This window comes from Mustelus asterias, chromosome 3, assembly GCF_964213995.1.
Source record: "Mustelus asterias chromosome 3, sMusAst1.hap1.1, whole genome shotgun sequence".
NCBI classification, from domain to species: domain Eukaryota; kingdom Metazoa; phylum Chordata; class Chondrichthyes; order Carcharhiniformes; family Triakidae; genus Mustelus; species Mustelus asterias.
Genome location: NC_135803.1, coordinates 96,049,218 through 96,074,338, shown reverse-complemented (window position 1 = coordinate 96,074,338; position 25,121 = coordinate 96,049,218). Strand labels below are relative to the sequence as shown.

Here is a 25,121-nt window from a genome sequence, read left to right as displayed (position 1 = left end):
ACAAGAAAGTATTCAATGAATGGTAGGACACTAGGAAGTTCTGTGGAACAAAGGGACCTTGGCATGTTTGTCCACGGATCTCTTAAAGCGGAAGAACATGTTCGCAGGGTGATGAAAAAGGCATATGTGACACTTGCCTTTATCAATCGAGGCATAGATTACAAAAGCAGGCAAGTCATATTGGAGTTGTATAGAACTTTGGTAAGGCCACACATAGATTACTGTGCCCAGTTCTGGTCGCCACATTATCGGAAGGATGTGATTGCACTGGAGGGGGTGCAAAGTATTTAAGTTATGAAGGGAGGTTGGATAGGCTTGGGTTGTTTTCGTTGGAGCAGAGAAGACTGAGGGGCGACCTGATCAAGATGTACAAGATTATGAGAGACATGGACAGAGTAATAAGGATCAGCTGTTCCCCTTAATTGAAGGGTCAGTCACCGGGAGACATAGGTTCAAGGCGAGGGGCAAGAGATTTAGGGGGGCTGTGAGGAAAAACCTTTTAACCCAGAGGGTAGTTATGGTCTGGAATGCACTGTGTGGAAGGGTGGGAGAGGTGGGTTGCCTCACATCCTTTAAGAAGTATCTGGATGAGCACTTGGCACATTATAACATTCAAGGCTATTGGCTGAATGCTGGCAGAATGGAATTAGTGGGAGTTCAGGTGTTTCTAATGTGTTGCTGTGAACTTGATGAGCTCAAAGGCCTCTTCTGTGCTCTATGATTCTATGATTCAGTGTACATGATGGGCTGAATGGCCTCTTTCTGAATCCGCCCATCATGTTGTAAGTTTCAATTAGATCACCTGTCACTCTTCAAAACTCTAGAGAATACAGGCCTTGTTTCTTCAATCTCTCCTCATAAAACAATCCTGCCATCCCTGCGATTACTCTAGTGAACTTTGGTGCACTCCCTTCATGGCAAGTAGATCCTATTCAGCTCCTAGTTTAAATTTAGGGGATTTAGTGCACTCTCCCTTTGTCCCATTTGGTGGGGTGGGTCCTGTCCTCAGCAGCCAAGGCATTGTCAATCCACAATTTGGGTGAGATTTCTCTGCCCCGTTCTCCACCGAACTGATTGTGGTTTGCCAAAAGTCAATGAATGGCTGGGTAAAAAATCCCAATGGTTTGAAAGGAAATCTGGATAACCCTTCATCAGCTCTGACAGTCATCCAGATTCAAAACATTGGCTCTATTCTCTCTCCACAGATGTTGAGGTTTTTTTATTCATTTGTGGGACATGGACGTCCCTGGCTGGCCAGCATTTATTGCCATTCCCTAGTTGCCCTTGAGAAGGTGGTGGTGAGCTGTCTTTTTGAATTGCTGCAGTCCATGTTCTGTGGGTTGGCCCACAATGCATCTAGGGGGGGAATTCCAGGATTTTGTCCCAGTGACTATGAATGAACGTCAATTTATTTCTAAATCAGGATGCTGAATAGTTTGGAGGGGAACTTGCAGGTGGTAGTGTTCCCATAGATCTGCTGCTTTTGTCCCTCTAGATTGAAGTGGTTGTGGGTTTGGAAGGTGCTGTCTAAGGATCTTTGGTGAATTGTAGCAGTGCATCTTGTAGATAATACACTGCTGCTACTGGTGGTGGAGGGAGTGAATGTTTGTGACTGAAGTGCCAATCAAGTGGGCTGCTTTGTCTTGGATGGTGTTGAATTTCTTGGGTTGTTGGAGCTGCACCCATCCAGGCAAGTGGGGAGTAGTCCATCACACTCCTGACTTGTGCCTTGTAGATGGTGAACACAGTAAGAAGTTTAACAACACCAGGTTAAAGTCCAACAGGTTTATTTTGTGTTTATCTTGTGTGGCTTTTGCTACCAAATAAACCTGTTGGACTTTAACCTGGTGTTGTTAAACTTCTTACTGTGTTTACCCCAGTCCAACGCCGGCATCTCCACATTGTAGATGGTGGACAGGCTTTTTGGGGAGTCAGGAGGTGAGTTAACTCACTATTTCCCCAGCATTTTCTGTTTTTGTTTCAGATTCCAGCAGCTGCAGTATTTTGCCTTTAAAAAAGGGAAATGTTGGAAATACTCAGCAGGTTAGGCAGCATCTGTGGAGGCAAAAGCAAAGTTAACATTTGATCTTTCATCAGAACGTAGTATTTTAGCGCCCAGTGCCTGAGGAGTGAGAGGTCAACTGCGGCCTACCCTCGGGACAGAAACAGGACAACACTGACCAAGGGAGAGCCAGTCCGAGTCGATCGTTTTGCTGAAGGAGTCTGCTGATTGGTCACCACCAGAGCCCGGGTCAGCCTCCGGATTGGTCCTTGGTCGATGAGTGACAGGATCGCAGTGACCAATTGGAGCTGTCAACCGGGGCATTCTGACACGGGATTGGCTGGCGGGCGGTGACTGACGCTGGGAAGGGCGGCCCTTAGTCGCAGATCCTGGCTTGTGATTGGTTAATATCAGGGGAGGCGGACTCCGATTGGACGCGCCTGTTTGATTGACGGGGCGGGGATTGGCTGCACGGCTCTGATTGACAGGCGGCGGGGCGGGTGTTGGAGGGAGAATGCGGCTGTGATTGGTGGATCCGGCGGCAGGGTGGAGATACTCAGGGCCGCAGCTGCAGTCCGCGCAGTCGCGGCTGCGAGTGGAATGGATGTAGCGGCCGCGCCGGCTGGGAGACTGCGCTCGGTGCCGGAGATAAGCCCGCAGCGGCCGAGGGAAGAAGCGTTTGTTGCACCAGCCATCAGGTAGGGAAGGTCCAGGCTTGAGGCCCAGGCCTGTGCGCGAAGCAGAGTTTCCCTTTAAACCGAGTCCGCGCCCCTCTGCCCTCAGCTCCTGGACCGCGGCCAGAGCACCCGCTCTGATCAGCTGCCGCCCCGGCTTCAGCTCTGAGACCACCCCCTCCCTCCATCCCGGGAGTAGGCCGCCGCCGTTGCTTCAAAGTGACCTCCAGCCCGGTGCAAGTTTTGCCAACTCCCCGGATTTGAGGAGCCGGGCTGGGCCGGGTAGCGATCCCCACAGCAGCCTTGGCATCGTCCAGAGTGGGTGGTCCGGCTCTCTTCACACTGTTCCCTCTGTGAGCAAAACCGGGGGCAAAGCACCTGAATGCAAACGTGGATTGTGTTTGCACGGAGCTGTCCATGGCAGAGGGGGAAAGTGGTGGAGGAGCTTGTGCCGGGAGGTTGGATGTGGGTGCTGGTGGGGTGGGTGTGGTGGCGGGTGGGTGCCGGTGGGGGGGGAGGGTGGGTGCTTGGGGGTGGGTGCCGGTGGGGAGGGTGGGTGCTTGGGGGTGAGTGCCGGTGGGGGGGGGGGTGGGGTGGGGGGGAGGGTGGGTGCTTGGGGGGGGGGTGGGTGCTTGGGGGGGGGGGTGGGGGGGAGGGTGGGTGCTTGGGGGGGGGGGTGGGGGGGAGGGTGGGTGCTTGGGGGTGAGTGCCGGTGGGGGTGGTGGGTGCCGGTGGGGGGGGGGGGGGGGGGGGAGAGGGTGGGTGCTTGGGGGTGAGTGCCGGTGGGGGGGGGGGGTGGGTGGGTGCTTGGGGGTGAGTGCCGGTGGGGTGGGTGGGGGTGGTGGGTGCCGGTGGGGTGGGTGGGGGTGGTGGGTGCCGGTGTGGTGGGTGGGGGTGGTGGGTGCCGGTGTGGTGGGTGGGGGTGGTGGGTGCCGGTGTGGTGGGTGGGGGTGGTGGGTGCCGGTGTGGTGGTGGGTGGGGGGTGCCTGTGTCTGTCGGGGGAGGGAGGAGGGTGACTGTCTCTGCCAGTGGGTGGGGGAGAGGGGGGGTGGGTTTGTGCCAGTGGGGGGAGGGGGGTGGGTGCTTGTGCCAGTGGGGGGAGGAGGGGGGTGGGTGGGTGCTTGTGCCAGTGGGGGGAGGAGGGGGGTGGGTGGGTGCTTGTGCCAGTGGGGGGAGGAGGGGGGTGGGTGGGTGCTTGTGCCAGTGGGGGGAGGAGGGGGGGGGGTGGGTGGGTGCTTGTGCCAGTGGGGGGAGGAGGGGGGGGGTGGGTGGGTGCTTGTGCCAGTGGGGGGAGGAGGGGGGGGGTGGGTGGGTGCTTGTGCCAGTGGGGGGAGGAGGGGGGGGGGTGGGTGGGTGCTTGTGCCAGTGGGGGGAGGAGGGGGGGGGGGTGGGTGGGTGCTTGTGCCAGTGGGGGGAGGAGGGGGGGGGTGGGTGGGTGCTTGTGACAGTGGAGGGGGGGGGTGGGTGGGTGCTTGTGCCAGTGGGGGGAGGAGGGGGGGGGGTGGGTGGGTGCTTGTGCCAGTGGGGGGAGGAGGGGGGTGGGTGGGTGCTTGTGCCAGTGGGGGGAGGAGGGGGGTGGGTGGGTGCTTGTGCCAGTGGGGGGAGGAGGGGGGTGGGTGGGTGCTTGTGCCAGTGGGGGGAGGAGGGGGTGCCAGTGGCGGGTGGGGGAGGGGGGTGTGCCAGTGGGGGGGGGGATGGGTGCCTGTGCCGGTGGGGGGGGGGGTGCCTGTGCCGGGGGGGAGGGGGATGGGTACCTGTGCCAGTGGGGGGGGAAGGGGGTGCTGGTGGGGGGGGGGTGCCTGTGCCAGTGGGGGGGGTTGGGTGGGTGCTTTTGCCAGTGGAGGGGGTTGGGTGGGTGCTTGTGCCAGTGGGGGGGGGGTTGGGTGGGTGCTTGTGCCAGTGGGGGGGGGGTTGGGTGGGTGCTTGTGCCAGTGGGGGAGGAGGGGGTGAGTGCCTGTGCCAGGGGGGTGCCAGTGGTGGGAGGGGGTGTGCCAGTGGGGGGGTGGGTGCCTGTGCCAGTGGGGGGGGTGGATGCCTGGGGGGGGAGGGGGTGGGTGCCTGTGCCGGGGGGAGGGGGGTGAGTGCCTGTGCCAGGGGGGAGGAGGGGGGTGGGTGCCTGTGCCAGGGGGGGAGGAGGGGGGTGGGTGCCTGTGCCAGGGGGGGAGGAGGGGGGTGGGTGCCTGTGCCAGGGGGGGAGGAGGGGGGTGGGTGCCTGTGCCAGTGGGGGGAGGGGGGGTGGGTGCCTGTGCCAGTGGGGGGAGGGGGGGTGGGTGCCTGTGCCAGTGGGGGGAGCGGGTGGGTGCCTGTGCCAGTGGGGGGAGGGGGGTGGGTGCCTGTGCCAGTGGGGGGGTGGATGCCTGGGGGGGGAGGGGGTGGGTGCCTGTGCCGGGGGGAGGGGGGTGAGTGCCTGTGCCAGTGGGGGGGAAGGGGGTGCTTGTGCCAGTGGGGAGTGGGGGGGAGGAGGGGGGTGGGTGCCTGTGCCAGGGGGGGAGGAGGGGGGTGGGTGCCTGTGCCGGGGGGGAGGAGGGGGGTGGGTGCCTGTGCCAGGGGGGGAGGAGGGGGGTGGGTGCCTGTGCCAGTGGGGGGAGGGGGTGGGTGCCTGTGCCAGTGGGGGGAGGGGGGTGGGTGCCTGTGCCAGTGGGGGGAGGGGGGTGGGTGCCTGTGCCAGTGGGGGGAGGGGGGTGGGTGCCTGTGCCAGTGGGGGGAGGGGGGTGGGTGCCTGTGCCAGTGGGGGGAGGGGGGTGGGTGCCTGTGCCAGTGGGGGGAGGGGGGTGGGTGCCTGTGCCAGTGGGGGGAGGGGGGTGGGTGCCTGTGCCAGTGGGGGAGGGGGGGTGGGTGCCTGTGCCAGTGGGGGGAGGGGGGTGGGTGCCTGTGCCAGTGGGGGGAGGGGGGTGGGTGCCTGTGCCAGTGGGGGGAGGGGGGTGGGTGCCTGTGCCAGTGGGGGGAGGGGGGTGGGTGCCTGTGCCAGTGGGGGGAGGGGGGTGGGTGCCTGTGCCAGTGGGGGGAGGGGGGTGGGTGCCTGTGCCAGTGGGGGGAGGGGGGTGGGTGCCTGTGCCAGTGGGGGGTGGGGGGGGGGAGGGTGCCTGTGCAAGTGGGGGGGGAGGAGGGTGGGTGCCTGTGCCAGTGGGGGGGGGGGGAGGGGTGTGGGTGCCTGTGCCAGTTGGGGGAGGGGATGGTGGGTGCGGGTGCCAGTGGAGGGGGAGGAGAGGGTGGGTGCGGGTGCCAGTGGAGGGGGCGGAGAGGGTGGGTGCCAGTGGAGTGGGTGAGAGGGTGGGTGCTTGTGCCAGTGGAGGGGGAAGAGGGTGGGTGCCTGCGCCAGTGGAGGGAGATAGGGGGTGCCTGAGCCAGTGGAGGGCAGGGGGGATGGTGGGTGCCTGTGCCAGTGCAGGTGTGTGTCTGTGCCAGTGGAGGGGGGAGGGTGGTGTCTGTGCCAGCGTGTGGTGTGCCAGTGGAGGGGGGAGAGGGTGGGTGCCTGTGCCAGTGGAGGGGGGAGAGAGTGGGTGCTGTGCCAGTGGGGGGGGGGTGCTTGTGCCAGTGGGGGGGGGGGTGCTTGTGCCAGTGGGGGGGAGGGGGCAAGAGTGGGTGCCTGTGCCATGGGGGGGGGGGGTGGCAGGAGTGGGTGGGGATGTGTGTTGGTGTGTGCACCTGGGAATGGGTGATTGTGTCTAGCAGTGGGTATAATGATGTATGGCTTGGTGACTCTGCCAGTAGGAATGGTGTGGGCATCTCCTTTTAGCAGTGAGACTGTGTTGGGGGGTGTTTGTGCATCTGCACCCGGTGGCGGGAACAGGGGTGGGGGTGCATCTGCACTTGGCAGTGACAATGGGTGGATTGGGTCTCTGAGGCTGGCATTGTGTGGGGAGCTGGTGGCAGATGGGAACTGGGCGGTGTCATCTATGCCTTTTAGCGGGTGGGGCAGGGGCAGCTGCTGTCAATGCCAGGTTCGTAACCTCAAGGGGTCGGGGGCTAGGCTGGGTAGTAGGTTATGAATTATTCCTGGCACCAGACTGGATTGTGACAAGTGGCATTTCTCAGGGATCAGTGCTGGGACCTTTGCTGTTTTGTAACATATATAAATGATTTGGAGGAAAATGTAACTGGTTTGATTAGTAAGTTTGCGGACGACACAAAGGTTGATGGAATTGCAGTTAGTGATGCGGACCGTCAGAGGATACAGCAGAATATTTTGGAGGTTTTGGGCGGAGAGATGGCAGATGGCGTTTAATCCGAACAAATGTGAGGTAACGCATTTTGGAAGGTCTAATACAGAGAGGAAATTTACAGTAAATGTCAGAACCCTTGAGAGTATTGATAGTCAGAGCGATCTGGGTGTACAGGTACACAGGTCACTGAAAGTGGCAACGTAGGTGAAGAAGGCATGTGGCATGCCTTCATCGGCCAGGGCATTGAATTTAAAAATTGGCAAGTATGTTGCAGCTTTATAGCACCTTTAATTAGGCCACACTTGGAATATAATGTTCAATTCTGGTCGCCAAACTACCAGAAAGATGTGGAGGCTTTGGAGAGGATATGGAAAAGATTTACCAGGATGCTGCCTGGTATGAAAGACATTAGCTATGAGGAGAGGTTGGAGAAACTTGGTTTGTTCTCACTGGAACGATGGAGGTTGAGGGGCGACTTGATAAAAGTCTACAAGATTATGAAGGGCATGGACACAGTGGATAGCCAGAAGCTTTTTCCCAGGGTGGAAGAGTCAATTATTGGGGGCATAGGTTTAAAGGAGATGTACGCGCCAAGTCTTTTACAGAGGGTGGTGGGTGCCTGGAACTCACTGCTGGGGTAGGTAGTGGAAGCAGATACAATAGTGACTTTTAAGGGGCGTCTTGACAAATACATGAATAGGAACAGAATAGAGGGGTTTTAGTTCAGTCAGGCAGCGTGGTTGGTGCAGGCTTGGAGGACCGAAGGGTCTGTTCTTGTGCTGTAATTTTCTTTGTTCAAGAATGGATTTTGTGATCCATTAAAATTGGTGTTTGGTTGCCTCTATTGTATTGGTACCAACGTGCTAAAGAAACCCAGTGACAACTGTTAGATAAGCAATACACTTGTACTGTTTAACTGAACCCCTAAAGATTACCCTGGTTAATTAATTATCGATTTATTTATTTCTCTTTTATTGAGTACTAGTGAAAACTTTTGAAAGAGTTTCTCACATCTTGCAAAGGCTCATTTTGAAGATTGTGCTGGGGGTTTGCAGGGCAAGGTTAGACTGAATTTCATATTTCTTGCAGTAGCAGGTCCAGCAATTGAAGCCTCACAATCACTGTTATTTTCTTGCAATTAGACATTCAATCCAATTTGATCAGCCAATGTTAAAGCAGAGAATTGTGTCACAAGAGTTTGTACCGTGTGAACTAACAAGGAGCAGCCGCTTGTTAGAAACAATTGGTTAAAATAATCTGGGTCCTATGTTATTGGGGGTAACAAGGATTCTTTGGAAAAAGGCAAACTACTTTAGATGCTGGAATCTGAAACAAAAATGAAATGCTGGAAAATCTCAGCAGGTCTGATGGCATCTGTGGAGAAAGAGACCCTTCATCAGCTTCTTTGGATCTGTTTAAACTGAATGAAGGGATTTAACAAAAAGTATCAAAAACAGGTGCTGGCTGAAAGCGCTGAGCACTCTGCATGCCAGACAAGTAACTGGAGAGAACTGAGCAGTTAATGTTTCACCATGCTGTAGATTTACAGCTGAAAATTTAACTCTCCTGCTCTTTCACAGATGCTGACTAACCACCTGAGTATTCTCAGCATTTAGTGTAGAAGTTACTAATATTGATTTGTTAAGGGAGGAAGGTAGTTTAACAGGGTTTGTGATTCTCCTTGTAGGAGGAGAGAGACTCTTTGTAGTAATTGTCTGTGTCAAGCTGGATTGTACCATTGGTCTTGAAGCATTTCACAGTCAATTCCTTTGAACCTGGCAACGAGTGTGTGCGCAACGAGGCCCTGCAAACAGCAGTGTGATAGTCACCAAGTAATCTATTTTAAAGACCCTAGTGGAGGGATAGATATTGGCTCGGAGAAATACCCTAGTGCTGTGGAATCTTTATCACAGAAAGAAGTTTAACAACACCAGGTTAAAGTCCAACAGGTTTATTTGGTAGCAAACGCCACTAGCTTTCGGAGCGTGCTGCTCCGTCGTCAGGTGGAGTGGGAAATCTTTATCATCCAGACTTGTCAAAAAGACTGCACCTTGGTGCAGCACTCCTTCAATTACCATGCGGCCGAATTGCAATTGAGCCATGGCAAATTGCGCATTTAAATGAAGAATCTGTTGGAGGACTGGCTTTGAATTGGTGGAGCCCGTTATATGGAGTTTGAACTGAGCTGTTTGTGTCTGTCACGGACTGTCTTTGTCTGCTTTCCCACCCTCCGCAGTAGCCTCCAGCACTCTATGCAAGTTGTGGATAAGTGGGTAGCTCTTTCGAGTGTGGGGAGTTGAGTAGAGGTAGGCTGTGCTAGCTCATATCAGCATCTCTTGGATGATAGACTGCAAGTGGAGGTTTTGGTGTGAAAATTATGCATGTTTTTTGCTGATGTGGTTTGGAGCCTGTCCACGTTAACTCCTAGTGTGTGTTAAATCTGTTTTTTGTGTATCACTTGGGATACCAAATATCTCTCAATGAGATTACTCCTGTCAGTCTCCATTGAAAAACCTTGGATGTTATGTTTCAATGGAAGTTGAGAAGAATGTGAAATGTTGATACTGTATCCAGTACTATGAGGTACTTTTGCTGAGCTCCTCTGTATAGACATTGTAGAACTCCTCCAGCTCACACCCTCCAAGGACTCAGCTTCTCCAATTCTGACCCTCTGTGTTCATCATTCTTTTTGCCTTTCAATTTGCAGCAATGCTTTTTAGTTGTCTAGGCCTGAAACTCCTCCACCTGTCTCCCATTTTAAGAATCTCCTTTAAATCTACATCTCTGACTAAGGTTTGGATTCTCTGTCCAGATTTCTACTTCTGTGATTTGAGTTTTTGTCTGAGTACGCTTCTGTGAAGTGCATTGGGATGTTAAAGACACTTTATGTAATATAGGAAAATACTGAATAGAATCTGATTTGTTGACATTGGGAGTGTCTTATTGAGTAAGTTATTGCACAGGATTTGTTTTGAAGAGAACTTGTCTGGAAGAGAGGTTAACCATCGGAAAGTATAAATCTCTCTGGGATTAATAAGGATGAATGTTACATCTAGAGGTGTCAATGGAAAGTGTTACTGGCACATCTGCCTTCTGCTTGATGCCTACCATGCTCTCCTGCACTAAAGAATGCAGTGTTTATGGAAAAATGTACTTAGTGTCAGAAGCCTCTCTGCTGATGCTGTTGGTTAATGTGTTCTGAATGCTATTTGGTCCTTACTGAAAGACCTGGATAATATCCAGGCTTGGGCTGCCAATTGGCAAGTAACATTTGTGCCAGGCAATGATCATTGCTCCCTGACATTCAGTGGCATTACCATCACTGAATTCCCTACTATCAACATCCTGGCGTTGAGATCCTGTGGCGAATAACTCCCCAAAGCCTGTTCACTGTCTACAAGGCACAAGACAAGATTGTGATGGTATACCCTCCCCTTGTCTAGATGAGTGCAGCCCCAACAACACTGAAGGAGCTCGACATCGTTGAGGGCAAAACACACTCCCTTGATTGGCACCTCGAACATTCACTCCATCTGCACGGGTGCACAGTAGCAGCTGTGTATACCATCTACAAGATTCACTACAGGAACTCACCAAGCCTCCTTAACACCTTCCAAACCCATGACAACTATCTACAAGGACAAGGTCAGCAAATATATGGGAACACCACCACCTGGACGTTCCCCTCCAAGCCACACATCCCCCTGACTTGTAAATATATTGCTGTTCCTCCACTGTCACTGAAGCAAAATCCTGGAACCCACTAACAGCACTGTGGTTGTACCTATACCACATGGACTATAGCAGTTCAAGAGGGCAGCTCATCACCTTCTCAAAGACGATTAGAGTTGGGCAATAAATGTTGGTCTAGCCAGTGATGCCACATCCCATGATTGAATAAACAAAAGTAATGGCATTTGCATGAAGTTCCTTTCCTGAACACTAAGGTAGAGCACAGTAAGAGTTTTAACAACACCAGGTTAAAGTCCAACAGGTTTATTTGGTAGCAAATACCATAAGCTTTCGGAGCGCTGCTCCTTCGTCAAATGGAGTGGAAATTTTCCACTTCACATTTCCACTCCATTTGACGAAGGAGCAGCGCTCTGAAAGCTTATGGTATTTGCTACCAAATAAACCTGTTGGACTTTAACCTGGTGTTGTTAAAACTCTTACTGTGTTCACCCCAGTCCAACGCCGGCATCTCCACATCACTAAGGTAGAGAGCAGCCAGTGTATGAACACCAGTATGTGATCCTGTAAGTATCCTCCTGTTGATTTCTCTCCTTTAAATTTTATTTGGCTTGTGTCTGTAAAGCATCTTAAGCTGAGCACGATTGGCTGAAATTCTGCTGGGTACAGGCCTGTCATGGTGGTGGGGAAGAGTGATGGGAGTAATTTTGAGATCTTGTTTATCATTTAAAGGGTTTGGCTTTGCTCCACTATAAGAAGTCTCTCAACGCCAGGTTAAAGTCCAACAGGTTTATTTGGTAGCAAAAGCCACTAGCTTTTGGAGCGCTGCTCGTTCGTCAGGTAAGTAGGAGTTCTTGCACGTCTTGCCGGATCATTGACATGGATGCCATCATCTCACGTGAGAACACCATCCACCAGGTACATGGTACATACTCTCGCAACTCGGCCAACGTTGTCTATCTGGTATGCTGCAGGAAAGGATGTCCCGAGGCATGGTACATTGGGGAGACGATGCAGACGCTACGACAATGGATGAATGAACACCGCTCGACAATCACCAGGCAAGTGTGTTCTCTTCCTGTTGGGGAACACTTCAGCCGTCATAGGCATTTGGCCTCTGATCTTCGGGTAAGCGTTCTCCAAGGCGGCCTTCACGACAACGTAGTCGCTGAGCAGAGACTGATAGCCACGTTCCGCACACATGTGGATGGCCTCAACTGGGATCTTGGGTTCATATCACACTATCTGTAACCCCCACGACTTGCCTGGGCTTCCAAAATCTCACTAACTGTCCTGGCTGGAGACAATACACATCTCTTTTACCTGTGTTTAACCCTCTCTCCACTTACTTTGTCTGTACGTTTAAGACTTGATTGCCTGTAAAGACACTCATTCCAACCATCATTTTGTAAATTGAGTTTGTATCTTTATATGCCCTGTTTGTGAACAGAACTCCCACTTATCTGACAAAGGAGCAGCACTTCGAAAGCTTGTGTGGCTTTTGCTACCAAATAAACCTGTTGGACTTTAACCTGGTGTTGTGAGACTTCTTACTGTGTTTACCCCAGTCCAACACCGGCATCTCCACATCTTTGCTCCACTATAGCATCTTGGGAATAGGAATCTGTCATTCAACCCCATTTACTCACCTTCACGCTACACTGCTTAATTCCCATTATCACACGTGGAAAAGTTTTCTGATTTCAACCCTAAACAATAGCTCTAATTTTAAAATTTTGCTTTGTTGTTCTGGATTCCCCACTTGAGCAATAGTTTCACCGCATCTGATTTTTAAAAATCAGTCAGATCATTTACATACTTGAGGGACTACAAGCCAAGTTTATGCTATTTGTCCTTATGATTTATCTCTTTAAACCCTGGCAGCTATATGGTAAATATGCTCCAGGTGATTTCCTGTTACTGTCTGGGTGTTGGGAAGGCAGTGATCTTTCTAATGTGTGGTTAGTATTCCTGGAATAAAAATCAAAATATTGGAATTACAGAGCAAATCAGGCCAGATCTGCTGAGAGAGAAACAGTTCTTTGTCAGAACTGGAAAATGTGTAGAAGCAACAGGTTTTAAGCAAGGACTAAAGGTGGGCAGGGGAGATTAAATGATGAAAGGGATGATGGTGCAAGACAAAAGCAAGTGGCTGTGGCACCAGTAAAGAAACATAATTGGGTTTGCTGGAGGTATGAATGGCAACAGCAGAACTATTGAGCCGAATGGTCTCCTCCTGCACCGTAGGGATTCTATTACCAGCATCTGCTACCTGGAAGCAGGTTATGATCGGAAATTGATGAACTCCACGTTGAGTCCAGAAGACTTTAAAATTCCAAATGAAAGATGTGGCGTTGTTCCTCAACTTTGAGTTTCAGTAGAACATTGTAGGAGGTAAAGGTCAGAGTGGAATGGATTATTAAATTGGCAAGTGACAGACAGCAGCAGCACAGGGTCACGCTTGTGGGCTGAACTGTAAATTGGCTTCACTGTTATTCCACGCTTGTAATTCACCCCAGTCCAACGCTGGCATCTCCACATCATTCCACACTTGCGCAGAGCGACCCTGTCATTTTGTTCAGAGCGGTGAAGCAAAACAACCACAGAGGTGGCCCTTGAGCATGGTGACAACAGAAGTGTGCCCACTAGTTCCAGGAAGGGCAAGTGGCTGAATGGGGTGGCCAAGTGTTCCTGGGCTGTCAGTGCTACACTTATCTCTTTCAAAGAGTTGACCTGGGTGCACTGGGTTAAATGGCCTCTTGTGTTGTATCATTCTGAAGCCCCCTCGATTAGGAAAATAGGAATTAGGATAAATTCCACATCATTATACTCGCACCTTCTTCCTCCCACATGCAATTACTTTTCAACAGAAACTACAGCTACAGGGTATATTGTCATGGAAACGATCCATATGACAAGTTCAAGAAAAAAAGCAAAATGAAATATTAACTGGTATTATCTGCTGTAATCTCTCCAAATATTACATATATATCTGATCTGCGGCACATTGCCAAATCTCTCAATTTTGAACCAATATCTCCCCACTTGTCCTCTACATACCAAGGCTGGAAGTGTAAGCTGGGCAAGACAACCCATTGAATGTCAATAACACACCTTGCTGCAAATTAACACTGAGGCTGTAGCTCGGGGCACGGCAGCAGCAAAGTTGAAAACAGGAGAAAAGAAAAGTTTAAGTTAGAGTTTAGATGCAAGTTTTTAAGGTAAGGAATTCCAAAGTTTAGGAGGACTGAGGAAAAATGCCTAACACCATCAGGAAGGATATTCCATGGTTTGAGATTCACTTGCTCAACTGAAAGGAAAAATGTTTTTGCATGCAGGTTACTGCAGACAGTGGCCTTCCTTCCATGCATCTTGTTCCCATCCATTTATAACCATCAGGTTTCATAACTGGTGGTTGAACTGAAAGTGTTTGATTAATCTTTTACAATAGGTCTGTTACTGAAGGGGGCGTGAGTCCCATGATCGGCAGTGGCCTCCTGACCGTGTCCATTCTTGGCATGTGAACCAGGTCAAAACACTAGTGGTCAGTTGGACTGAGCTGTGGATGAGTGTGCATCGTGGCTCAATGTGCTGGGGGTTGGGACTCACTTGTTGCCGTCACTGAATGCTGCAGTAGGTCTTGGTGTGCAGGCTAAGTATAAAAGAGAGAGGTGTGTTTTAATTGATATAGTTAAGATGATTAAAGAAGAAAAACTATTTTCTCTGGTGGGGAGAGTCTTAAAATTAGAGTTAGACTACTAAGTGGTGGTCAGGAAGCATGTCCTTACACAGGTTGATGGAAATCTGGAACACTCTGTTCCCCCCAAAAAAATGTAAATATGTAAATACCGCATTTGGAGATTTCGAGACTGGGATTGCTGCATTATTGAGTAAGGGTATCTGGATATGAGCAAAAGTGAATTAATAGAGTTGAGATACAGATCAGCCATGATTTAGTTGAATACTAGAGCAGGCTCAAGGGGCTGAACAGCCGCCTGTTCCTTTGTGTCTAGACATACCTGGCAGTAGATGAAATTGGTTCAACTTTCACTTTCAGGATCACCTTACCATTGTGTGTTTTACAAGGCAATATTTCATAATCCATTAACTACATAACAGGTGCTTTTCAAGGACTCTGGCAAAGAGATTGGCTGGATAATGAAAGCAAGAAATGAAGAATGAGCGCCAGTCAGAGAGATGGGGCTCGTATGTTACTTCCCAAAAGCAAATATGGCTGACATTTTCTTGGCAAGCGCTGAGAGTGGACTGAAGAACAGTTCATTCTGACCTTTAGGATGAAGGATAGTTTTAAGAGCTGCAATCTTTCTTGCACTACAATTACACTTGAGTGCAATGCAGTACACAACGAGCTTTATTGCATCTAGCTTGTACCCCATGGGTGAGCTGCATGAAGTCGAGACAAATGACTTTCCCTGTAGATTATAATGGTCTTTGTGCCTCATTTATACTGGTGCAACATTTTTGGACCAGTACAGGGTATAGCGGGAGTTGCAACATGCTCTCAATTGGAAACCGGATGACTTTTATACATGCCTGTCTAGAACATTTGCATAGAGCTCTGCTCAATGATTCTGACTAGGTGGTTTTCTCAACATTAGACATTCAACAGATGGCCTGATGTTTTCAGTGGTGCAAGATCCCAATCCAGATACATTTGCACCTCCAGAACAACTCTGAATTCCTAATTAATTTCCACTGCACATTGAATCACCAACACCAAATGTAGTCATTAGGTGAAGTGGATTGGGGACATTGGACCTTGGGTGTAATTCAGTCTCTATTTTAATGGCATATGTTACCTTTCATATTTGTTCAATGCCATTTTACAGAGGAGTGTCAATCGAGGCAATGTTTACTGTATAAACCCAGAATCTGGGAGATACAGCACATCGTTGTGGCAAGAGGAGGTATAATTACAGCATGACAAGCTTACCTGGACAATTCCCAATATAAATGTAGACATTGGGCAGTTTTAATGGTGACAACAGCGGAGTATGGTTTATTGAAAATGTGAGATTGCTGTGTGACTGTTATTGTTTTGGGTGTGACAGGAAAAATTAAAGAGCAACAATGCAACTTTAACTTGCAGCTATCTGAAGCAGTATAAAGCAGGGAGATTTTCTCACCCAGACTACTGGAGATTCTGGCAAGTTTATGGGATTGTGTGAGTTGAATATGTATTTGATGTAGATCACATGTACCTTTGAGTGACATTTACATTGCAGGCACTGGAATTGCCCCCAGAATGCCTGAGGAACTCAAAGTCAGCATTGTTAAGACATCGTTCCCCCTCAGTAAAAATGTCTGCATTGGGTTTTAGGGCCTTTTGTTCTCTTGTAGGAAATACAAAAAAAATCTGAATTTATAAAGGGCAGAATACAATTGCTGAAAGGTCATTCATGAGGACACAGCATGGGAAGACCAGTCAGCTGATTTGGCTCGTGCCTTTAACTTATGAACCTAGCCACCCTCTTCCTCACCAGCATCCTTAAATGACTCCAGACTTTTTGACCTCAGTAAAGGTAAAGTCACCATAGTCCCAGATGACCATAGGCTGCTCTCCCCTTTGTGAGAGAGACAGAGTGCTGACTGGTGGTAATTTAACCTGAGGATCACCACACCTCTGGCAAGGTTGAGAAGGCAGGGCCTTCATGAATAACCTCAGCCAGTATGGGAATTGATTCTGTTTTGTAGGCTTGTGTGAGACTGATATGCAGTTGGCAATTCTACAGGATCTCATCTGACATGGCATGTTGTTACCAGTGGCAATGACAATGTAGAGATGGAGTAGCAAGCCTGACTCTGGCATCCCAATTCCTGATTTGACATTTGGAGGGGGAACTGTGGCTGTAATTTGCTCAATTCAGCTAGTTCACTGTATAGCTAGTATTGACCCTGAGAGCTTCCTGGTTCACTTGTCCTCTGAACTTTTATGTCGCTCCCCTATAGCTGTAGGGAGCATCTTGCTTGGCATGCACGATTTGTTTTTCTTCCCCTCTCCTTGGTCTTGAGTAGGTCAAGGGCAGAGAGCCAGAACCTCTCTGGCATTATGTTGGCACACCATTGAGATATTACTCCATTTTGATGGATGAGACTCCCGAAACAGTCATTGGCTAGGGAAGACTGATAGATTCCTTTGAGTAAAAGGATGGCTGTGTTTTATTTTGCATGCAGATCTGCAGTGTGTTCATGTGCTGTCAGTTGCTAACAGTAACTCTCACCTCACATGTGTGTCCTTCAGGCTGCAGCAAGTTGCTTTGTGAAGGAACACCAATTATGTATTTGTGGAACAGACTTTTTCCTTCATGCAGACCTGGTCCCTGAGAGTTATCAGTCCCCTCTTACTGTTGGAGTAAATTCTTTTCTAACTGGCTTTGTAATAGTATGACAGGCTAGCGAGGAACAACTGTGCTTCCACCATTTCAAACAGAAGTGCTGTTTTTCTAGTCTCTCATCTCTTCTACGGCTCCCCTCCAAGGATGGAGAATATTGAGTACAGTTTTACAAGTATTGTCTGTCCTTCAGCAATTCTGCCCAGTATCCATTGTTTGCCTGAACTTACCGATGGTGAGCTCCAGTGATCCATACAACTATGGGAGCAATACAACTGAGCCAGTCCCATATTCATTTGATCTGTGACCTTACACACCCATTCTAAAGAGATTTGTAATCAGGAACTTTGATTTACTAAAGGGCAAGTGTAGCACTCCTCCTGACAGCTTGGTTTAGATCAGACGTGACAGCAACAACTTGCATTGATATAGCACCTTTAATGTAATATGCACCAAGGTGCTTCACAGGAGCATTAGCAAGCACAGTTTGATGCCCTGCCACATGAAGTATTAGGGCAGATGACAAAAAGCTTGGTCAGAGGTAGATTTTAAGGAGTGTCTTAAAAGGAAGGAAGGGAATTTGAAGTGTTTTAGAGCAGGAATTCCAGAGCTTAAGGTCTTGGCTGCCAGTATTGGAGTGATACTAGAGAGGACGGAATGTAAAGACTGTTTGTATCTTGTAGAATTGCAGATTAGAGATAGGGAAGGGATGAACATACGAGTTGAAAGCAGGAGTAGGCCCCTTGAGCTCTGCTATTTGATAAGATCACAGGTCTGTACTGTGGTAGATAGAGGTGGTCTCTACTTTTCTGCCTACCCCCATACCCTTAGATTCCTGCCTTAAAACATTCCATGACCCAGCCTCCAATGCTCTCTGGGGAAGAGCATTCCACAAACTAATGACCTTCTGAGAGAGAAATTTTCATTGCCTCTGTTTTAAATGGGAGACCCCTTATTTTTAAGCTCTCTTCTCCGCTCTCTCCCCCCCCCCCCCCCCCCCCCAAATCACCCACCCTCCGCTCAGGACCTTGTATGTTTCAATAAGATCACCTCATTCTTCTAAATTCTATTGAGTCCAGGCCCAAGTTGTCTAGCCTTTCTTGAAAAAACATCTTTTCCCCCAGAAATTAACTGGGTGAATCTTCTCTGCAATGCTTCTAATGCAGTTCTATCCTTTTTAAATAAGGAGACCAAAACTGTGCACAGTACTCCAGATGTGGTCTCGCCAATGTCCTGTATAATTGTAGCAAAAATTCTCTACTTCCCTTGCGATAAACAACACTCTGTTTGCCTTCCTAGTCATTTGCTGTACCTGCCTACTGAATTATTGTGATTCATGCACCAGGTCACCCAGATCCGTCTGAGTTCTACAAAATTTTAATAATCTAATAGGCCACGGAGGTATTTTGAAGCAAGGATGAAAATTCTAAAGCCTAGACCAAACTTATTGTCATCTGTCCTAGGGGTGGCACAGTGGTTAGCACTGCTGCCTCACAGCGCCAGGGACCTGGATTCGATTCCTGGCTTGCATGTTCTCCGTGTCTGCGTGGGTTTCTCCCTGGTGCTCCGGTTTCCTCCCACACTCCAAAGATGTGTGGGTTAGTTAGGTGGATTGGCCATGCTAAATTGCCCCTTAGTGTCAGGGGAACTAGCTAGGGCAAATGCATGGGGTTATGAGGATAGGACCTGGGTGGGATTGTGGTTGGTGCAGACTCAATAGGCCGAATGGCCCCCTCCTGCACTGTAGGATTCTATGCAGATATAGCTTCACCAGGAGCCAGTGTAGGTCAGCAAGCACGGTAATAAATGATGAGACTTGGTGAGAGTTAGGTCATGGGCAACACAAGTTTTGGATGACTTTGAATTCATAAAGAGTAGAATGCAGGAGGGGAGTTGAGGAAGGGGCAGATCCTAGTGCGGATATGTGGTTTTAAGCTCAACATTGGGGTTCTCAGGGGATTGAGGATCATCACATCAGATCAATCATGATCTCATTGAATGGCAGAACAGATTTGGGCTGAATGGCCCACTTCTGCTTCTATGTCTTATGGTCTTTACGGCAAGGACTGAAGACCAAGGGATTTGGAGTTCCCAATATTTAAATTGGAGAACATTTCTGCTCATCTAGTACTGAATCAACTTCAGTGTGTGTCTGTGACCCTGGAATCTTCCTGCCATGCCTGCTTTCTTCAACACTGGTAGAGACTTCTATCCACAAACATTGGGTGCTTAAGGATAAATGTAAAATTGCCAGTCCCAACGCACCCCTCCCTGATGAGCTCAATGCATTCTGCGCCCATTTTGAGCAAGAGATCAGTGAGAGCATGCCCTCCACCCTGGAAGTCCTGGCTGAACTTGTATCTGGAGTCACCATTGCAGATGTCAGAGCAGCTTTCTTGAAGGTCAACCCATGGAAAGCAACTGGTCCAGATGGGGTACCCGGGCATGCCCTCAGATCCTGCGCGGATCAGCTGGCGGGGGTATTCACAGACATCTTCAACCTCTCTTTACAACAATCTGAGGTCCCTATGTGCTTCAAGAAGATGACCATCATCCCGGTACCTAAGAAAAACCAAGCAGCGTGCCTTAATGACGATCGGCTGATGGCTCTGACACCCATCATTATGAAGGGCTTCGAAAGGTTAGTCATGTCATGAATCAATTCCAGCCTCCCGGGCTACCTGGATCCATTACAGTTTGTCTACCGCCACAACAGGTATACAGCAGACACCATTTCCCTGGCCCTGCACTCAACCCTGGAACACCTAGATAACAAAGACACCTATGTCAGACTCCTATTTATTGACTACAGCTCAGCCTTCAACACCATTATTCCCATGAAACTCATCTCCAAACTCCGTGGCCTGGGCCTCAACATCTCCCTCTGCGACTGGATCCTGAACTTCGTAACTCAGACCACAATCAGTAAGGATAGGCAACAACATCACCTCCACGATCATCCTCCACGCCGGTTTCCCACAAGGCTGTGTTCTCAGCCCCCTATTATACTCCTTATACACCCATGACTGTACGGCCATATTCCCCATCAATTCGATTTTCAGGTTTGCTGACGACACCACCGTAGTGGGTCGGATCTCAAACAATGACGAGACAGAGTACAGGAATGAGATAGAGAATCTGGTGAATTGGCACGGCAACAATAATCTCTCCCTCAATGTAAACAAAATGAAGGAGATTGTCATCGACTTCAGGAAGTGTAAAGGAGAACATGCCCCTGTCTACATCAATGGGGACGAAGTAGAAAGGGTCGAGAGCTTCAAGTTTTTAGGTGTCCAGATCACCACCAACCTGTCCTGGTCCCCCCATGCTGACACTATAGTTAAGAAAGCCCACCAACGACTCTACTTTCTCAGAAGACTAAGGAAATTTGGTGTGTCAACTCCGACTCTCCAACTTTTATAGATGCACCATAGAAAGCGCTCTTTCTGGTTATATCACAGCTTGGTATGACTCCTGCTCTGCCCAAGACCGCAAGGACCTACAAAAGGTCGTGAATGTAGCCCAATCCATCACGCAAACCAGCCTCCCATCCATTGACTCTGTCTACACTTCCCGCTGCTTCGGCAAAGCAGCCAGCATAATTAAGGACCCCATGCACCCTGGACGTTCTCTCTCTTCCATCTTTTTCCTTCGGGAAAAAGATACAAAAGTCACATACCGACCGACTCGAGAACAGCTTTCCTGCTGCTGTCAGACTTTTGAATGGACTTGCCTTGCATTAAGTTGATATTTCTCTACACCCTAGCTATGACTGTAACACTACATTCTGCACTCTCTCGTTTCCTTCTCTTTGATCGGTATGTTTTGTCTGTATAGCGCGCAAGAAACAATACTTTTCACTTAATACATGTGACAATAATAAATCAAATAGGAGGAGGAAAAATGCAAAGAGTGGGAGACTAGATGCTGCTTAACCCAAATGGTCATAGAATCAGTGCTAACTGTGAGTTAGGACTAATTTAAACAGTGAGCAGTGGAAATCAGTGTACAGGCCCAGATAATTGGCTGGGGGTAGGGAATGAGAGGTTTAAAGTAGCTAAGTGTATTCAGCGATTAAAAATATCCCAGGATATTCAGAGCACAAGTATTTTTAGACATAGTGGACTGCTTGTAGTAAAGGAGCAGATTTAAGTTGCCTGATTTAAGTTGCTCATTAATGGTGTAGTGTAAGCCTGTAGCCTTTGGGTGGCTAATTCAGTGCCTGTGTGATGGCTTGTTTCTTAGTCTTTGATTGCCGAGTTTTGCTTTTTAGTGTTGAGGTTCCTGCTACTTGTGTGCACTCACTGCCCACAGGAGTTGAATGGTTTGGCCTCTATGGTGATGGTGTAAGTTGCAGTAATACGCTCTAATGGGAGGGTGGGTTGCAGGCCTCAAACTTTAAAGCTGTTCAGATCTGTCAGCAGGACAACTCTATCTCTTCCACACCTCGTGATGCTGGCACCTGTATTTATTTCTTATTGCAGTTAGCCTTTTGTCCAGTACTCAGAGCAACTGCTCTGTGATTGTGCCCCCCTGCCCAAAGGTGTGGACTTTCACCCCTGAAAACTCTTGCTAGGTGCTTCCCAACAAAAATGTTTTTAATTTCATCATCTCTCCGAGGGCTGCCCCCGCATTTCCATTTTGAGCCATACTGCCCAACATGCCCAAGAGTTCACGCATGATTGGTACCTTTAGTTTCAAATCTTCATCCCTCCCTATCTTTGTAACTTCCTCCAGTCTTCTGAAAACTCAACCGTTTCTCTGATTCTGGCCTCTTGAGCATCCTTGTTTTTAACTACTCCACCATTGATGACTCTGCCTTTAGCTATCCGAACGCTGACTCTAGAATTCTCTTCCTGGACTGCTCTGCCTTTCCACCTCCTTTTCTAAGACATTGCCTCAAGTCGACCTCTGACCAACCATCTGCCCTGATATCTTAAGTGGCTTGATTTTACATTATGTATGTTTGTGTTCCTGTTAAAGTACTTCTCGACATTTCCCTATGTTAAAGGTGCTTTTTAAATGCAAATTGTTGGCAGTTTTGGAGCCATTTCTCAGTTAATGCTTTGATTCAAGCTGCTAATTGGAGATATGTAATTTAAACTGGATAGATGAATGAAGGGATATAGAATCAGGGCTGGGTAAAATCATGATTTGCTTGTATGGCAAGGATAAATATTAACATGAAGTGGCTGGCCGAATGGTCTGTTTCCTTGTGGTAATTTTTCTGTAATTCTTTGTAAAGTCTGCCACTAAATGAATAGAGTGGGGCCTGGAGCCAGAGTTATTCTAAGCATCTGTGCTCAAGAGGAGTGTGATTTAGGGGAATGTGGTGCACAGAGTTCTCTTTTTTTTAAAAAGAGATATTTCTGGTATTAATTTACTTCCTTATCCTTGGCTATTGAAGGGTTGCTATATTGGAGATCGGGTGTTTGGTTTCTTTTATTGAACCAGATGGCAATGATGTGGAAGTTGGTCAAAGGTGCGGTTTGGCATGATCAAAAGTAATTCTGTGATAATAATGGTATCACTGCTATACTTATTCTCTCCCCTGCTCACTTGAAGGTGACTAGTTTGGTGGGGTGCAGTTCTAAATGAAAATGTAATGATACTTCAGCTAAGTAATTATTCTTCAGTGCTGATAGGCTATTTGATTGCGTAGATTGGACACTGTGCCTTTACGATCTGTTATATTCTGCTCTGTGTATACTATATCGTCTGTCCATCTAGGTACAATACCGTACTAATACAATACCTGCTTCTATACTTTATTTACACATTTATCTGATCCTGCTAGATTTGGGGTCACAAGCTCCCCCTTCTCTGACAGTGGAAACAATCAAATCCGGAGGCTCTGGTGGGACAGCTGTGGACTCACTGGATCAATTCCACCAAACAACACGTTGGATGGTGAATCTCAAATGTACACTTCAGAGAAATGTTCTAGCAGTAAATTCAGATGGGCCTGGGATATTTGTGTGCCAATCTGGCATTGCTAGAGGACAGCGGAGGCTGACACTACAGAGTGAGGCAAGTCAGGGAGGGTGAGTGGTGGCTACAAACCTTACTGACATATATTAAACCAAGGTTGTATGTGTCTTCTGACATACATAATAGATCCCACTACTTTTGAGGAACCAGGTGCGTTTTCGGTGTCCAGGCCAGTATTTCCTCAACATGACTAAAAGAGATTATTTGCCCATTCACATAGCTGTTTGTGGGAGTTTGCTGTACTTAAATTGGCTGTCATGTTTCCCTATATGCATATTACAACAGTGATTGCACTTCAAAAAAAACTTCATTATCTGTAAAGTGCTTTGAGATATCCTGAGCTTGTGAAAGATCTATCTCCATGTTCTTCCCACACAGTTTGTGTGAGATCCTGAACTTCCACAGCTGCCTTTGTTTCATTGTTTATCCTGACTGACTCCACCTCCCCGGGATCTTGTAGTGTGTGAGGGAGCAATCATGCGACTGCTCCGTGAACTAATATTTTGGTTGGGATTTACACTGCTGCTGTCGAATGTAGCAAGGTCAGAGTTATAGAGAGGGAAGGGGAGGGTTACGTGTAGGTTTGCATCAAAACCAGGTAAACAAGGTACTGATTGCTGTTTTGTGCCTATGCAGATTTGGGTTGTTTGTACACGTGGACTGGTAATGCCACTCGTACAGGGTTGGATTTGAAGGGTTACAACTGGGCAAGGAGTCAAAGCTGCCTCTGTCTCCCTGAGCTGTATCCTTTGTAGTTGAGAAATATATGCTTCCTGAAGTGAAACAGCCAATGTAGCTGTTTGAGTTATCAGCTGGAAGCTCGGGACAAATGGCTCTGATACTGGTATATGTCAGTAGACATTGGCCTTGTGGTCAAGTGACAGCATGTCTGAATTTGGTGGCATCAACTGGGCATAATGACATGGGGGCTGTCTAAATGTGACAGTGGGACCTGGACCTGAAGATCTTGGTGTTAAACTTTGGCCCCAATTCACAATTTCTATGGAATCAAAGGCTCCCATGATATCGTTGTAGGAGGCTGTCTAAACCTGTTGGACTTTAACCTGGTGGTGTTAGACTCCTTACTGTCATTTCATCTGAGCAGCACATCGTTTAAGATGCTCCCAACAGCATATAACAAAGTCATAACTTAATCTTTGTTTTTACTTGCAAGAAACATTGTGATACTGGGTGAAATGTCTGCACCAATATTGCCATTGCTCAGCCTGTTTGGGGCCCTTTATGTTGGAATGATTCTGGAAGAAGTAAGGTAGTAACCATTTCTTACTCTGGGTTGAGATTCCCTTTTCTTGTGCTGCTTACCTTGCTAGTTATTGGGCTGTCCTTGTCTTTTCCTTCTCTGGTGTGGTTGCTGGATTAGCCACAAAGCCCTTCACCCGCTGCACTGTACTGCAGGGTTTCTCATCAGGTTTCTCCCACCTTTTTTCTGCTGTGTCTCTGTGGGTGTAGTCACTGCTGCCACCATCTGTTATTACAGATTTCTCTCTGGATTCCTTGGTTTCTTACTCTCGAAGAAATGTTATTGAAGGCAATGGTCTTTTGTTCAAAATACATCTATTTGCATCAGTAACTTTTTACAAGGTTCTAGAACATCAAGACATAGCTACTGCTTCTCTCTAAGGTGCTACTCGCTTAGCTTCTCTGTATCACAGTGACCTAGCTCCTTAGCACATATTCTGTAGCTGTTATTAGAGTTGCCCCTTTATAGTATACATGATTATGATGGGCTTGGATAAAGTGGCAAAACTCCCCATTAGCTGATGGCACAATGACTAGGGGAAACAGATTTAAATTTTTATCCTTTCAGGGGATGTAGGCATGGCTGGCTAGACCAGCATTTTTATTGCCCTTGAGGAGGTGATGGTGAGCTGCCTTCTTGAGCCCCTGCAGTCCATGTGCTGTAGGTCCATCCACCGTGCTGTTAGAGAGTGAGTTCCAGGATTTTGACCCAGAAACAGTGGCGGAGTGGCAATATAATTCCAGTCAAGGTGGTGTGTAGCCTTCTCATTTTGGCCAAGAGATTCCGGTGGAATGTGAGGAAGATCTTTTTCACACAGCAAGTGGTAATGACCTGGAGCTCGCTGACCACAGCGTTGGTTTCCACTTCCACCAATCATTTCAGATGGAAATTGGATGGGGAGCTGAAGGAAATAAAATTGCAGGGCCACAGGAATCAAGCAGAAGAGGGAGACTGGCACGATTCTCTGTGGAGAGCCAGCATGGACTT

At 48.7% G+C, this 25,121-nt stretch overlaps 1 protein-coding gene across 1 annotated transcript in view; it reads left to right on the top strand.

The window, feature by feature from the left end:
- The first annotated feature begins 2,562 nt into the window (after positions 1-2,562).
- Positions 2,563-25,121, top strand: part of dag1 (dystroglycan 1) — a 116,518-nt gene continuing 93,959 nt past the window's right edge. Inside the window, exon 1 of the mRNA XM_078209379.1 lies at positions 2,563-2,700. The gene's annotated coding sequence lies outside the window, so the exon portion shown is untranslated. The remainder of the gene's footprint in view (positions 2,701-25,121) is intronic.